Here is a 14370-nt window from a genome sequence, read left to right as displayed (position 1 = left end):
GGGACCTGCACCAATGGGAGGGAGGTGTGAAGGAGGAAAGGTTTCTACACACTAGAAGCCCCTTCGTGGGTGGAGACTGCGCGTGGTGGAGGGGGAAAGCTTCGGAGTAGTAGAAGAGAGCACAGCAATCGGGGTGGAGAGGGCAAAGTGGAGAGATTGCCGCACAGAGGATCGGTGCCGACCAGCACTCACCAGCCCAAGAGGCTTGTCTGCTCACCCGGCGGAGCGGGTGGGGGTTGGGAGCTGAGGCTCAGGCTTCGAAGGTCACACCCCAGGGAGAGGACTGGGGTTGGCTGTGTGAACACAGCCTGAAGGGGCTAGTGGACCACAGCTAGCCGGGAGGGAGTCTGGGAAAAAGGCTAGAGCTGCTTAAGAGGCAAAAGACTTTTTATTGACTCTTTGTTTCCTGGTGCGTGAGGAGAGGGGATTAAGAGCGCTGCTTAAAGGAGCTCCAGAGATGGGCGTGAGCCGCGGGTATCAGCGCGGACCCTAGAAACGGATATGAGAAGCTAAGGCTGCTGCTGCCACCACCAAGAAGTCTGTGTGCAACAAAGGTCACTATCCACACCTCCCCTCCCGGGAGCCTGTGCAGCCCGCCACTGCCAGGGTCCCATGATCCAGGGACAACTTCCCTGGGAGAATGCACGGTGTGCCTCACGCTGATGCAACGTTATGCTGGCCTCTGCTGCCACAGGCTCTCCCCGCATCCGTAACCCTCCCTCCCCCCGGCCTGAGTGAGCCAGAGCCCCCTAATCAGCTGCTCCTTTAACCCCGTCCTGTCTGAGCGGGGAACAGACACCTTCAGGTGACCTACACGCACAGGCGGGGCCAAATCCAAAGCTGAACCCCAGAAGCTGTGCAAACAAAGAAGAGAAAGGGAAATCTCTCCCAGCAGCTTCAGGAGCAGGGGATTAAATCTCCACAATCAACTTGATGTACCCTGCATCTGTGGAATACCTGAATAGACAATGAATCATCCCAAATCGAGGAGGTGGACTTTGGGAGCAACGATATATATATATTTTTCCCTTTTTCTCTTTTTGTGAGTGTGTATGTGTATGCTTCTGTGTGTGATTATGTCTGTATAGCTTTGCTTTTACCATTTGTCCTACGGTCTGTCCGTTTTTTTTTTTTGTTTTTTTTTGTTTTTTGTTAGTATACTTTTTAGTGCTTGTTATCATTGGTGGATTTGTTTTTTGGTTTGGTTGATCGCTTCTTTCTTTCTATCTTTTTTCTTTTTATTACTTAAAACATTTTTTTAACAATTATTTTTTATTTTAATAACTATTTTATCTTATTTAATTTTATCTTCCTTCTTTCCTCTTTTTTTCTGCCTTGTATTCTGAGCTGTGGGGATGACAGGCTCTTGGTGCTCCAGCCAGGTGTAAGGGCTGTGCCTCTGAGGTGGGAGAGCCAAGTTCAGGACACTTTTCCACAAGAGACCTCCCAACTCCATGTAATATCAAACGGCAAAAACCCCCCAGAGATCTCCATCTCAATGCCAAGACCCAGCTCCACTTAACGACCAGCAAGCTACAGTGCTGGACACCCTATGCCAAACAACTAGCAAGAGGGGAACAAAGACCCACCCATTAGCAAAGAGGCTGCCTAAAATCATAATAAGGTCACAGACACCCCAAAACACACCACCAGACGTGGACCTGCCCACCAGAAAGACAAGATCCAGCCTCATCCACCAGAACACAGGCACTAGTGCCCTCCACCAGGAAGCCTACACAACACACTGAACCAGCCTTAGCCACAGGGGGCAGACACCAAAAACAGCGGGAACCACAAACCTGTAGCCTGCAAAAAGGAGACCCTCAAAACAGTAAGTTAAGCAAAATGAGAAGACAGAGAAACACACAGCAGATGCAGGAGCAAGGTAAAAACCCACCAGACCTAAAAAATGAAGAGGAAATAGGCAGTCTACCTGAAAAAGAATTCAGAATAATGATAGTAAAGATGATCCAAAATCTTGGAAATAGAACGGAGAAAATGCAAGAAATGTTTAACAAGGACCTAGAAGAACTAACGAGCAAACAAACAGTGATGAACAACACAATAAATGAAATTAAAAATTCTCTAGAAGGGATCAATAGCAGAATAACTGAGGCAGAAGAATGGATAAGTGACCTGGAAGATAAAATAGCGGAAATAACTACTGCAGAGCAGAATAAAGAAAAAAGAATGAAAAGAATTGAGGACAGTCTCAGAGACCTCTGGGACAACATTAAACGCACCAACATTTGAATTATAGGGGTCCCAGAAGAAGAAGAGATAAAGAAAGGGACTGAGAAAACATTTGAAGAGATTATAGTTGAAAACTTCCCTAATATGGGAAAGGAAATAGTTAATCAAGTCCAGGAAACGCAGAGAGTCCCATACAGGATAAATCCAAGGAGAAACATGCCATGACACATATTAATCAAACTATCAAAAATTAAATACAAAGAAAACATATTAAAAGCAGCAAGGGAAAAACAACAAATAACATACAAGGGAATCCCCATAAAGTTAACAGCTGCTCTTTCAGCAGAAACTCTGCAAGGCAGAAGGGAATGGCATGATATACTTAAAGTGATGAAAGGGAAGAATCTACAACCAAGATTACTATACTTAAAGTGATGAAAGGGAAGAACCTACAACCAAGATTACTCTAGCCGGCAAGGGTCTCATTCAGATTTGATAGAAAAATCAAAAGCTTTACAGACAAGGAAAAGCTAAGAGAATTCAGCATCACCAAACCAGCTTTACAACAAATGATAAAGGAACTTCTCTAGGCAGGAAACACGAGGGAACGAAAAGACCTACAATAACAAATGCAAAACCATTAAGAAAATGGTAATAGGAACATACATACCGATAATTACCTTAAATGTAAATGGATTAAATGCTCCAACCAAAAGACATAGGGGGGCTGAATGGATAGAAAAACAAGATCCATATATATGTTGTCTACAAGAGACCCACTTCAGACCTAGGGACACATACAGACTGAAAGTGAAGGGATGTAAAAAGATATTCCATGCAAATGGAAATCAAAAGTAAGCTGGAGTAGGAATTCTCCTGTCAGACAAAATACACTTTAAAACAAAGACTATTACAAGAGACAAAAGACAGTACCTAATGATCAAGGGATCAATCCAAGAAGAAGATATAACAATTGTAAATATTTATGCACCCAACATAGGAGCAGCTCAATACATAAGGCAAATGCTAACAGCCATAAAAGGGGAAATCGACAGTAACACAATCATAGTAGGGGACTTTAACACCCCACTTTCACCAATGGACAGATATCCAAAATGAAAATAAATAAGGAAACACAAGCTTCAAATGACACATTAATCAAGATGGACTTAATTGATATTTATAGGACATTCCATTCAAAAACAACAGATACACTTTCTTCTCTAGTGCTCATGGAACATTCTCCAGGATACATCATATCTTGGGTCACAAATCAAGCCTTGCTAAATTTAAGAAAATTGAAATCGTATTAAGTATCTTTTCTGACCACAACGCTATGAGACTAGATATCAACTACAGGAAAAAATCTGTGAAAAAAACCACAAACTCATGGAGGCTAAACAATACACTACTGGGCTTCCCTGGTGGCGCAGTGGTTAAGAATCTGCCTGCCGATGCAGGGCACATGGGTTCATGCCCCGGTCTGGGAAGATCCAACATGCCGCGGAGTGGCTGGGCCCGTGAGCCATGGCTGGTGAGCCTGCGTGTCCGGAGCCTGTGCTTTGCAATGGGAGAGGCCACAACAGTGACAGGCCTGCGTACCACAAAAAAAAAAAAACCCAACAATACACTACCTAATAACCAATAGGTCACTGAAGAAATCAAAGAGGAAATCAATAACTACCTAGAAACAAATGACAATGAAAACACAACGACCCAAAACCTATGGGATGCAGCAAAAGCGGTCCTAAGAGGGAAGTTTATAGCAATACAATCCTACCTTAAGAAACAAGAAACACCTCAAATAAACAACCTAAACTTACACCTAAAGCAACTAGAGAAAGAAGAACAAACAAAACCCAAAGTTAGAAGGAAAGAAATAATAAAGATGAGATCAGAAATAAATGATAAAGAAATTAAGAAAACAATAGCAAAGATCAATAAAACTAAAAGCTGGTTCTTTGAGAAGATAAACAATATTGATAAAACTTATGGCAGACTCATCAGCAAAAAAAGGGAGAGGACTCCAATCAATAAAATTAGAAATGAAAAAGGAGAAGTTACAACTGACACCACAGAAATACAAAGCATCAAAAGAGACTACTATAAGCAACTGTATGCCAATAAAATGGAAAACCTGGAAGAAATGGACAAATTCTTAGAAATGCACAACATTCCGAGACTGTACCAGGAAGAAATAGAAAATATGAACAAACCAATCACAAGCACTGAAATTTAAACTCAGATTAAAAATTTTCCACTAAACTAAAGCCCAGGACCAGATGGCTTCACAGGCGAATTCTATCAAACATTTAGAGAAGAGCTAACACCTATCCTTCTCAAACTCTTCCAAAATATAGCAGAGTAGGAACACTCCCAAACTCATTCTACGAGGCCACCATCACCCTGATACTAAAACCAGACAAAGATGTCAGAAAGAAAGAAAACTACAGGCCAATATCACTGATGAACATACATGCAAAAATCCTCAACAAAAAACTAGCAAACAGAATCCAACAGCACATTAAAAGGATCATACACCATGATCAAGTGGGGTTTATTCCAGGAATGCAAGGATTCTTCAATATATGCAAATCCATCAATGTGATACACCATATTAACAAATTGAAGGAGAAAAAACATATGATCATCTCAATAGATGCAGAGAAAGCTTTAGACAAAATTCAACACCCATTTATGAAAAAAACCCTCCAGAAAGTAGGTGTAGAGGGAACTTACCTCAACATGATAAAGCCCACATATGACAAACCCACAGACAACACTGTCCTCAATGGTGAAAAAGTGAAACCATTTCCAGGAAGAGCAGGAAAAAGACAAGGTTGCCCACTCTCACCACTCTTATTCAACATAGTTTTGGAAGTCTTAGCCACAGCAATCAGAGAAGAAAAGGAAATAAAAGGAATCCAAATCGGAAAAGAAGAAGTAAAGCTGTCACTGTTTGTAGATGACATGATACTATACATAGAAAATTCTAAAGATGCTACCAGAAAACTACTAGAGCCAAACAATGAATATGTTAAAGTAGCAGGATACAAAATTAATGCACAGAAATCCCTTGCATTCCTATACACTAATGATGAAAAATCTGAAAGTGTAATTAAGAAAACACTCCCATTTACCATTGCAACAAAAAGAATAAAATACCTAGGAATAAACCTAACTAAGGAGACAAAAGACCTGTATGCTGTAAATTATAAGATACTGATGAAAGAAATTAAAAATGATACAAATAGATGGAGAGATATACCATGTTATTGGATTGGAATAATCAACACTGTGAAAATGACTATACTACCCAAAGCAATCTACAGATTCAATGCAATCCCTATCAAATTACCAATGGCAGTTTTCACAGAACTAGGACAAAAAATTCACAATTTGTATGGAAACACAAAAGACGCCAAATAGCCAAAGCAATCTTGAGAAAGAAAAACGGAGCTTGAGGAATTAGGCTCCCTGACTTCAGACTATACCACAAAGCTACAGTAATGAAGACAGTATGGTACTGGCACAAAAACAGGAATATAGATCAATGGAAGAGGATAGAAAGCCCAGAGATAAACCCACGCACATATGGTCACCTTATCTTTGATAAAGAAGGCAAGAATGTACAATGGAGAAAACACAGCCTCTTCGATAAGTGGTGCTGGGAAAACTGGACAGCTACATGTAAAAGAATGAAATTAGAACACTCCCTAACACCATACACAAAAATAAGCTCAAAATGGATTAAAGACCTAAATGTAAGGGCAGACACTATAAAACTATTAGAGGAAAATATAGGCAGAACACTCTATGGACATAAGTCACAGCAAGAGCCGTTTTGACCCACCTCCTAGAGAAATGGAAATAAAAAGAAAAATAAACAAATGGGACCTAATGAAACTTAAAAGCTTCTGCACAGCAAAGGAAACCATAAACAAGACGAAAAGAGAACCCTCAGAATGGGAGAAAATATTTGCAAATGAAGCAACTGACAAAGGATTAATCTCCAAAATTTACAAACAGCTCATGCAGCTCAATATCTAAAAAACAAACAACCCAATCCAAAAATGGGCAAAAGACCTAAATAGACATTTCTACAAATGAGATATACAGATTGCCAACAAACACATGAAAGGGTGCTCCACATCATTAATCATCAGAGAAATGCAAATCAAAACTACAATGAGATATCATCTGACACCGGTCAGAATGGCCAGCATCAAAAAATCTACAAACAATAAATGTCGGAGAGGTTGTGGAGAAAATGGAACCCTCTTGCACTGTTGGTCGGAATGTAAATTGATACAGCCACTATGGAGAACAGTATGGAGGTTCCTTAAAAAACTAAAAATAGAACTACCATACGACCCAGCAATCCCACTACTGGGCATATACCCTGAGAAAATCATAATTCAAAAAGACACATGCACCCCAGTGTTCATTGCAGGTCTTTTTACAATAGCCAGGACATGGAAGCAGCCTAAGTGTTCATCAACAGATGAATGGATAAAGAAGATGTGGCACATATATACAATGGAATATTACTCAGCCATAAAAAGAAACGAAATTGAACTATTTGTAGTGAGGTGGATGGACCTAGAGTCTGTCATACAGAGTGAAGTAAGTCAGAAAGAGTAAAACAAATACCATATGCTAACACATATATATGGATTCTAAAATTTAAAAAAATGGTCATGAAGAACCTAGGGGCAAGATGGGAACAAAGATGCAGACCTAGTAGAGAATGGACTTGAGGACACAGGAAGGGGGAAGGGTAAGCTGGGACAAAGTGAGAGAGTGGCATCGACATATATACACTACCAAATGTAAAACTGATAGCTAGTGGGAAGCAGCCGCATAGCACAGGGAGATCAGCTCGGTGCTTTGTGACCACCTAGAGGGGTGGGATAGGGAGGGTAGGAGGGAGGGAGATGCAAGAGGGAAGTGATATGGGGATATATGTATATGTATAACTGATTCACTTTGTTATAAAGCAGAAATTAACACACCATTGTAAAGCAATTACACTCCAATAAAGATGTAAAAAAAATAAAAAATAAAATAAGAGTGTAGGGTGTTAGGTGAGCAAGTGATTAAAGCTTACCCCAATAGAAAAGAAGTGTGCAAATTCTGGAAGATTAAAATCAATGAGAAGTTATATGGTAAGTCAGCTCATCAGCTCAGGGATCGAAATGCAGAAGAAATATGATCGTAATTCTGATCATAACTTTGCTGTATCATTTCTCAGCAACTAAAGTATTTTAAAGTTACAATATGTATCTTTAGAAGTCAAATGATATGGATATGGAATAATTTATAAGGTGGAAAAAAGGCAAAAATCATTTGGAAAGTGATAAAAATCAATGAATGTTTTCCAAGATGCTAAGAAAATACGTTCATTTATTAGGAAGAAAAGAAATTTCTATGGTAAGTAGTCCAACCACTAAACCAAATGTCAGATTTCATGTTTGTAAGCACAAATAGTTTAATCATGATAACTACATTTTTTTTGCTGAAATATTACTGCTAAATACTCTATGGAAACCTAAAAATACTGGTAATAAAAACAAGTGTTTGCTGATATTAAAACTTGTTAAAATTTTAACTAAATTATATAGTATTCTGAAGAGGATGTAGGAAAAAAATAAGGGAAGTAGTCATATACAGAAATGTAGTGAATTAGAGTGCATGCCCCAATCAACAGTGGCAGTGCAATAATTCGTGTAACTGTGGCCAGATAGTCTGATTATTCAAGAGAAACCAGAGATTTGGATTTTAATGCAAAATCTCCCCATTTTGAAAGATTATGTGATACAGATGATACAAGCCTGCTGGCTGAATCTGGCCTGTAGGACAGTCGTTTGCAAACCAAGTATAAAGGAATGTTATTTTGGTTATCTATGGCTGATTTACATTTTTAGTGCAGAAAGAAAATGTTTCAAACACTTTAGTCCAATTTTTTCATGTCAATCCTATTAATACCATTCTTTTTTTAAAGTAAATTTACAAATGAAAATATAAAATTGTAATATCGTTTTATCCATTTCTAAATGTTTTGACACTGGATAAGAGGCAGAAGAGAAAAGAGAAGATATATGTGCATCTGAGCTTGGCAATATTTAGTGAAGAACCGTTATCATCTCAAAGATACACAACTGCAATCCAGACTACTTTTTCTGCTTTCCTTTAGGTTTCTCTTAGTTATTCAGAAAGACAGAGTGCTGAAAACTGAGCTGTCTACTTGTTTCAAGAGCAGATGGGAAAAGTAGCTACTCTCAAATGTGATTAAAATGTGAGGCCTCCATTTAGTATTTATTTTTCTTTTTAAGCTTCAGATTTGGGGCTTAAGCAACTTTAATCAAGAGAAGAAGGACCAGACAGCTGCTGCAGCCTTAGTCCACTGCTTATGTCTCTGCCAGGAGAATGCTATAACAACAGTCACAGCAAACAATCAACTCTATCTTTTGTCAAAGCTATGAGAAAAACTCATTCATATATTGTTGGGGGGAGTCCAGTGAAGGTGTAAAAGCTTCATTGTGGAGAGCAACTAGCCATTTTATTTTATTTAATAAAATAAAAATGTACTTACTATTTTGTATCCTGATTATGGTGGTTGTGACACAAATCTACATATGTGTTAAAAATTTATAGTATGGGACATCAAAAAGAAAAAAGTCAGTTTCACTGTATGATAATAAGAAAACAAAGCAAGTGAGCATAGCACGTGGGCATCAGGGTTGTAGACATTTTCAGGTTGATAATCATAGTACCTTAAAGGTGGGCAATGCTGACAATTCTCATCCATTATCTCATCTAATTTCATAATCACCCAATTAAGACAGCCTGGTCTCCAATTTTTGCAGAGGAGTACACCAAGGCTCCGTGAGAGGGGAAATGACTTGCCCAAACCCACATGGCCAGGGAGTAAAGAAGCCTGGACCAAATCCAGGCTGTCTGCACAACTCCAACAGGCTCCATCCCTGATGCCTCTACTCTCTGTTTTTTTTGTGGTGGTTGAAACAATAAACTTATTTTTAAAAGAATGAACTTATTCTTTCACCCTGTAAATCCTACTTTGGAAATTTATCCTATAGATACCCTACACATGTACAAAATAATAATATTCACATTTTTTAAAACTGTAGCAATGGTTATATCAGCAAAAGACTGAATACAACTCAAATGTTCCTCTATGAAGGGCTAACTAAATGAACTATGGAAAGCACTTCCAATAGAATACCATGAATGGTATTCTAAAAAAGAATGAAGAAGCTCTCCATGTACTGATAAGAAAACAAAATAAAACTCCAAGATAAACTGTTCAGTAAAAAAAGCAAAGCACAAAACAGTATACGTAGTATGCTATGATTTGTGTAAGAAAGGTAAGAATCTTTCTGTCTATGTTGTTGTGTTTGTGTGTATAAACAGATACCAGGATACATAAGAAACCAGTAATAGCTTTGACCAGAAGGGGGTGATGGTGGGAGCAGATGGGAACAGGACTCAAAGTAAGATTCTCAGTGAATACTTTTTCATACTGCTTTGTTTTTTGAACCATACATGGAAAGTTAAGAAGACAGTTAAGAAAGGGGTTAAAAGGAGCTGAGTGGAACTACAAGTTTACGTGCTAACCTTTTACTGGGCTTCCAGGAACTAAAATTTTAGTTTAACGTTTACCCTGCTCTGGTAACGACAAAGCATGTTCCACTTAGAGTAGTTTCTGTTACATTTGAGTCTGGAGAAGGAAGGGAAAAGCTGTATTGGAGACTTAGGTGGGGAACACATTTCTTGTGACTTAAAATAGAGCCATTGGGACATCCTTGGTGGTGCAGTGGTTAAGAATCTGCCTGCCAATGCAGGGGACACAGGTTCGAGCCCTTGTCTGGGAAGATCCCATGTGCTGCAGAGCAACTAACCCCGTGCGCCACAGTTACTGATCCTGCACACTACAGCCCATGAGTCACAACTACTTAGCCCGCATGCCACAACTACTGAAGCCCGCGCACCAAGAGCCTGTGTTCTGCAACGAGAAGCCACCTCAATGAGAAGCCCACACACCGCAACGAAGAGTAGCCCCTGCTCACCTCAACTAGAGGAAGCCCACATATAACAACGAAGACCCAATGCGGCCAAAAAAAAAAAAAAAAAAAAAAAAGAGAGAGACATCAACTAAGGATAAACCTCACTTCTTAGAGTTTGGCATAGTCCACTAAAGGTATGTAGTAATTTTATCCAAATAGGGAAGGAAATGCCTGCTCAGCTGACTCCAGAACTAAAATTAGGATTCCTTTATTGCTTTTCCAAATTGCTAAGAACTAAATATTGTATGCTGTGTTTGAAAGAGCAAAGGATTCTAAAACTTCGGTCTCAGCAGTTAAACTGTCAAATATAAACACTAGATAATGTATATCACTACCATCCCCTAACAATCATTCTTCATAGACTCCTCTCTGAGAGTTTATCCTTATTACAAAAGTACAGGATAGACTGCAAATGAAACAAACTTTATAGGCTCAGGGTAACCTGGTTTCCATATGAGCTCCATAAAGCCACTGTAATGAAGGCAAGCAATCACAGCTTATATTTCTACAGTGATTTACAGTTTACAGATTGCATTCTCATAACTTATTTAACCTTTGCAAACACTCTGGTATGTGGGTATTATTATCTCTGTTTAAGAAATTAAGAAACTGAGGTTCAGAGAGGTGATGTTGTTGGATAAAATCCCACCTCCAGGGACTGGCAGAGTCCAGATGTGTACCCAGATCTTCTGATTCTGAGCTCAAATGATTTTCTATTATCACACAGTTATATATAATTATCAATGCCTGTCATAAATACCCACCTGATTAGTTTAGATATAACTAGTGATAGTTATATCTGATGAGACGATTAAGACTTAAAGTTGGTCTGTAAGGAAAAAATATCCAGTAGTCAAAATTACCTTTGAAGCTAATTTAAATCACCCATAAGGTATAAAGATAATATGGGGGGGTTAACAATCTTGGTAATACTTAATTTCAAAGTACAAATCAATAAATCACACTTACTAGGGTATATACCTAAATATAATTTTATACATGTGTTATTTACATATATTTCACAAAAGAGAATGGCTCTAGGTGAATTTATATAATTTAATGTGCATATTATGAACTTCACTGTAAAAATAATAGCTAACATTCATTGAGGGCTTACTACAAGTCATATATTATACTAATGTTTTATATATTACCATATTTAATCCTTTACATGTCTATGAAGTAGATACAAACTCATAAATACAGATGAAGAAACAAAAGTCTTGGAAAGGTTGAGTCACACAGGGAGTGAATACCAATTGCCATGATTTGAAACCATTCACTCTGAGTCTAGAAATTATGCCCATAGAATATGAATTGGTGTTCATTTTCTTGTTCTGGTGCACCAAATCTATGGCATTAAATAAGGCAGCAGAATGAATCTTATATATATATCAAAGATGAAGGGTTTGACAAAGATTCATATCCTAACTTCCAAATTCTTACATAAAAACTATATTGATAGGACTTCTGGTCAAGATGGCAGTGGGAGTACACATTTTAGAGACTTCTCTGTTTCAGATACTTAGTAATAACAGATAAGAGAAAATAGTAAAAAATATAATTGTATAAAAATAAAAATTGACATGTAACAGAACACAAAGTAGTAAGCAAGGTTGACAGCATAGACTTGTTTGGTTCCAGGTTTGGTAGCAGTCAGAGGCACCAGGGGTTGGATACTGCATGGGGGTGGGGATAAAAATAACTACCCAGCAAAAGACTTGCGCCAGTCTCAGTGCATGATACCTATACTGAGGAATGACTCCCCAAACTACGAAAAGAGGCTGAAAAAAGTTCTTAGAACTAAAGGTTATAAAAATGCAGGAGTCCAGAGGACACTAAGTCTACTTCCTAAAACACAGGCCAAGCCACATACTGACTCAGTGATAAAGCAGAAAAAGATATAGAGAAAAAAGTTTCCCTTCAATATGAACCTGCAAAATAATTTCCAAAGTACATGAGGCAAATTAAAGCCAAGAAAAAAAGTCAACAACCTCAACAATTAGGAGAGTATGTATGTCTTCTTTGGAGAAATGTCTATTTAGGTCTTCTGCCCATTTTTTGATTGGGTTGTTTTTTTGATATTGAACTGAATGAGCTGTTTGTAAATTTTGGAGATTAATCCCTTGTCAGTCGCATTGTTTGCAAATATTTTCTCCCATTCTGTGGATTGTCTTTTTGCTTTGTTTATGGTTTCCTTTGCTGTACAAAAGCTTTTGAGTTTAATTAGGTCCCATTTGTTTATTTTTGTTTTTATTTTCATTACTCTAGGAGGTGGATCAAAAAAGATCTTGCTGTGATTTATGTCAAAGAAGTGTTCTGCCTATGTTTTCCTCTAAGAGTTTTATAGTGTCTGCCCTTACATTTAGGTCTTTAACCCATTTTGAGTTCATTTTTGTGTATGGTGTTAGGACGTGTTCTAATTTTATTCTTTTTTTAAAAAAAATTATTTATTTTATTCCTTTATTTTCCTTAATTTTTTAATTAATTAATTTTTTTTTGGGCTGCACCGGGTCTTAGTTGCGGCACACGGGATCTTTGTTGAGGCATGTGGGATCTTTTCGTTACGGTGTGTGGTCTGTTAGGGTTTCTCTCTAGGTGTAGTGCTTGGGCTTCTCTCGAGTTGTGGTGTGTGGGTTTTCTCTCTCGAGTTGTGGCGTGCAGGACTCCAGGGTGTGTGGGCTCTGTAGTTGTGGCATGCAGGCTCCAGAGTGTGTGGGTTCTATAGTTTGCAGCATGCGGGCTCTCTCGTTGAAGTGCGTGAGATCAATAGTTGTGGTGTGTGGGCTTAGTTACACTGCAGCATGAGGGATCTTAGTTCCCCAACCAGGGATTGAACCCGTGTCCCGTGCCTTGGAAGGCGGATTCCTTACCACTGGACCACCTAATTTCATTCTTTTACATGTAGCTGTCCAGTCTTCCCAGCACCACTTACTCAAGAGACTGTCTTTTCTCCATTGTATGTCTTGCTTCCTTTGTCATACATTAATTGACCATAGGTATGTGGGTTTATTTCTGGGCTTTCTATTCTGTTCCATTGTTCTATATTTCTGTTTTTGTGCCAGTATCATACTGTTTTGATTACTGTAGTTTTGTAGTACAGTCTTAAGTCAGGGAGCCCGATTCCTCCAGCTCCATAGATATTTATCCAAAGAAGACACACAGATGGCTGACAGGCACATGAAAAGATGCTCAACACTGCTAATGCAAATCAAAACTACAATGAGATATCACCTCACACCAGTCAGAATGGCCATCATCAAAAAGTCTACAAATGATAAATGCTGGAGAGGGTGTGTAGAAAAGGGAACCGTCCTACACTGTTGGTGGGAATGTAAATTGGTACAGCCACTATGGAGAACAGTATGGAGATTCCTTAAAGAACAAAATAGAGCTACCATATGATCCAGCAATCCCACTCCTGGGCATATATCTGGACAAAACACATGCACCTCAGTGTTCACTGCAGAGCTGTTTACAATAGCCAAGACACAGAAGCAACCAAAATGTCCATTGACAGATGAATGGATAAAGAAGATGTGTTACATATACACAATGGAATAGTACTCACCCATTAAAAAGAATGAAATAATGCCACTTGCAGCAACATGGATGGACCTGGAGATTATCATACTAAGTGAAGTAAGTCAGACAGAGAAAGACAAATATCATATGATATCGCTTATATGCAGAGTCTAAAAAAATGATACAAATGAACTTATTTAGAGAACAGAAACAGACTCAGAGACTTCGAAGACAAACTTATGGTTACAAAAGGGGAAAGGTGGGGTGGGGGGGATAAATTGGGAGTTTGGGATTGACATATACACACTACTATTTGTAAAACAGATAACCAACAAGGACCTACTGTATAGCACAGGGAACTCTATAATATTCTGGAATAACCTAAATGGGAAAATAATTTGAAAAAGAATAATATATGTATATGTATAACTGAATCACTTTGCTGTACACCTGAAACTAACACAACATTGTAAATCAACTATGGTCCAATATAAAATAAAAATTTAAAAAGAGTATGTAAAGTTAAAAAAAGAAAAAAAGTATGCAAGAACAAATATACACTTGG

At 38.4% G+C, this 14370-nt stretch overlaps 1 protein-coding gene across 7 annotated transcripts in view; it reads right to left on the bottom strand.

Moving 5' to 3' along the window:
- MBD5 (methyl-CpG binding domain protein 5) overlaps positions 1-14370 on the bottom strand; it is a 244949-nt gene that overhangs the window by 183020 nt on the left and 47559 nt on the right. The window contains exon 1 of one of the 7 annotated variants that reach the window (XM_082630253.1): positions 11045-11109. The exons of the other annotated variants lie outside the window; for them this stretch is intronic. The gene's annotated coding sequence lies outside the window, so the exon portion shown is untranslated. Of the gene's footprint in view, positions 1-11044; positions 11110-14370 lie in introns of those variants that run through there. 7 annotated transcript variants of the gene reach the window in all.

This window comes from Mesoplodon mirus (genome assembly GCF_964341445.2).
Source record: "Mesoplodon mirus genome assembly, chromosome: 8".
Lineage (NCBI taxonomy): Eukaryota > Metazoa > Chordata > Mammalia > Artiodactyla > Ziphiidae > Mesoplodon > Mesoplodon mirus.
Note: the sequence above shows the minus strand (reverse complement) of the source record. Positions and strands in the feature narration are given on the sequence as shown.